The 3,369-nt window shown below is 39.1% G+C and overlaps 1 long non-coding RNA gene across 1 annotated transcript; it reads left to right on the top strand.

Annotated features, from left to right (window-relative positions):
* Positions 1–980: 980 nt before the first annotated feature.
* LOC308327456 lies at positions 981–3,369 on the top strand. Its single transcript, XR_013965198.1, has 3 exons — positions 981–1,021; positions 2,471–2,506; positions 3,283–3,369. It is a non-coding gene; the product is annotated as an uncharacterized lncRNA (long non-coding RNA).

Consider the following 3,369-nt stretch of genomic DNA (forward strand, 5'->3'; position numbering starts at 1 on the left):
AGGTTTGGAGAAGATGCTTGGTGTACAGGGGGTAAATGAGCAGACAAGTACCGAGCCAAAGGTCACGTTTACAAAGTATTGTGGGTTTAAGTCGTCAAATGTGTGACAACACACATTAAACATTAATCCATCATGCAGTCCCTACTTCATCTCTCTCTCAGTAAAGGCGTCCTTGGCAACGTGAAAAACGTTGGAAACCCCTGCTGTATAGGCCATTTGGTCCCATGGCAAACGTATTCTCTGAGGTCAATCCATCCATCTTCAACAGCTTATCCGTAGTCGGGTCGCGGGGCAAAGGCTCCACAGAGAGCTCCAGACTTCCCTCTCCAGAGCAACATTAGTAACTTCATCCTCAGAGATCCCGAGGCAGTTCCAGCAGAAATTGGAGATCTAAACCCTCCAACTCATCGTTGGTCTGCCCCGGGGTCTCCTCCCAGTGGGACGTGCATCAAGGACCTCCCTATAGGGAGACGCCCGAGAGGCATCCTAACCAGATTCATCTGAGGTAAAATAATAATAATTAAAAGGTGAGAGGGAGGCCTTCCTCACACCCAGAAAAGGGATGCTTGGGTTCAAATGGTTATAATATAATTATCTCGTCTCTCTAATGCTCACATAAACCAACTATTAATCCCTGTTATATTTGCTGTCAGTATACAGGTAAAAGTTAGCACACAATTCATCTTTCAAGTAATTTAACAACATTCTGTTTTGCATTATATGTAACAGTATATACAAAGGATAGGCCATTCAAAATACATTAAGTGACATTATGATTATGACAACTCAGAAGTACTGTATACTGTATGTCAGTTTCCTATTGCATGTGTTTCACAGAGATATGAACACACACCCACAGCGTTGGTCAACAGCTTCCATCCTCCACTCTCTTTCTTCCCCCTTTCTTTCTATCTTATTTCCCCTTTTTCACGCACGACTTCTCGCTGTGAAGAGGAAGTAGGACGCCTGTTCAAAGCCATTCAGGAGAGGATGGCGGCTCACACCTTTCTCTGGGTTCTCTGTGAGTATATATATATATATATATTTGCTTTTATTACAGTGTATTGATCTCTAGAGTTTGATCCATTTCGATGATGTAATAATGTGACTTTGCACTTAAACCACATGTTTTGAGCAAAGTCGCTCATTGTAATTCAAGTATTTAATTTGATTTTGAATCAATTCTAGACCAATGTTCTGGCCTTTCTGTGGCTTCATCACTTCAACAGAATGTAGATTAATAATTAATAATGACCGAAATTACAGTCCAACGTATACAGCAGTGTACAATGATGATGCAACTATAGTGCCGCTCCCATAGGCCTCAATGCATTAATTATTATTTTAAGATTAGGTTTTATTAGCCTTTATTGAGTGAAGATGAACAGGAAAGAGGGAGGGAGAGAGAGAGAGAAGGGGAGAGACATGCAGCAACGGTCGTCATGAACGGGACTCGAACACGTGACGCGCTGTCAGGCCAAAGCCTATACGTGGCATGCGCCTGGACCACTTGGCCAGCGGGCGCCCCACATTCATTAATTATTGACATACTGTAGCGTAAACCAGGGATGTTTCCCCTCAAACATGGTCATTTTATCATCTACTCAGGCTTTTGAGAGCACCCCAGACAGTTTTTAACTTGATTTTTAGCTTTATTCAGTGTTTACATATTTGATATTTTTAATGTTGTCACAAACGCCCCCTTCCTATATACAAACTCCATTTTAGCCACAATAAATTAATCAAAAACACCCTTGCTTGGGCCTGCATGACTGCGTGTCCTAACAGCTACGTGAGGGGGCCATGTTTTTATTTTTCTTAATGTATGATGGATTAAATAAATGTAAAAAATGACAAATGACAATGACAAAAATAATTGAAAAAACATGGCCCCTCACGTATTAGAAGGACAATCACCAAAACCAAGGACGTGTGTTTTTGATGAATCTACCATGGTTAAAATGGAGTTTGAATTTACAATTGTTTTGTATAGAAAGGGGGGCGTGTCTGATGAAATGAATCATTAAATATCTAAATATTGAATCAAGTAACTTGCAAACTGGGTTGAAATGACCCCAAACCGGTTTGAACATGAAATATCGGCGATTAAAACAATCATGATAATTGCTGCCTGCAAGCCTGCAAAACATTTGTTGGATGTCAGAATATTGAAAATGTATTTCGGCCTGAAACTAACATGTTTATGTAGAGGTTTGGGTTTCAGGTTGTAAGCTTGTTATTGTCATCATAAGCATATAGTTTTCAATGTTTTCTACAAACGACAGACACAGACACAAATAAAAGCAGAAAGAAATAAGTTGGTAATGAACTTTCTGATTAGTTTAGTCCCGAATTAGCCAGAATTAATTATTTGAGTCAGCTAGCTGTCTATGTTGTTACTGTGTTAAGTTGAATACTTAAAATGCATATAATATGCTCAGCTTCATATTGTCTCATCAATGTGTTTCAGTGCTGAGTAACTTCCTCTCCTATGGACACTGTGAAGGTGAATACTAATTTAATGTATTATCTTTATTCACTCAGTCATCATCATATTTACACCTTGTTGCTGCAGTTTTGTAAGATAGATCTTCTTAAAATAGAGTTAAATAGTTCTATATTCTGATAATGAGCATTGCTATAGAGCAGTGGTTCTCAGGGGCCCTACAGGGGGGTTCCATGGGCGTCCCCAGCTAAATGTGTTAATAAATACAGTATATCAACATTTGTTTAACCACTTTTTACCATATATACATCGGCTAATTGAAAATAGACAATCTACAAGTTCTCAGTGAGTCGCAATGTAACACGTTGTAGGCTTGTAGATTGGCTATTTTCAAAACAATCTGGAAATATAACATATGTATATAGGGTATATAAGTTTGAGATCCACCAAACACATCCTCTCCCTGCTACCCAGCTCTTTAGTAAACTGAAAATGCATGCATGTGACGTGAAGATTTGTCCGGGTGAAAGTGTTCTAGTATTCCTATAGTGTTCTATGGTTAAGAGCTGTAGAGATAGTGTTACCCCTGATACTGAACACACACGCTATAGTATTAGAGTGTGTTCTGATAGTATGTCATTGCTAGAGTCTATAGCAATGACATACTATCAGAACATATTTAGTTAGTTTAACAAAAGAAAATCACTTACTGCACCTGATCAGGATATCAGTACAGTATGCTCCTCTACTCTACTTGCTTGTTAGTGTGATTTAGTGACAGACTGACTGTTTGATTTGATTCCACTTAAATGTTTGTGTTCTATGTGTTTGTGTAGAGAATGCTGTTCTAACCCTGGAACCCGACTGGTCCCCCATATTTACTGGAGAGACTGTTACATTCACATGTGACATGAAAGAAGGGC

This window comes from Protomyctophum bolini, assembly GCF_963924005.1.
Source record: "Protomyctophum bolini genome assembly, chromosome: 13".
Lineage (NCBI taxonomy): Eukaryota > Metazoa > Chordata > Actinopteri > Myctophiformes > Myctophidae > Protomyctophum > Protomyctophum bolini.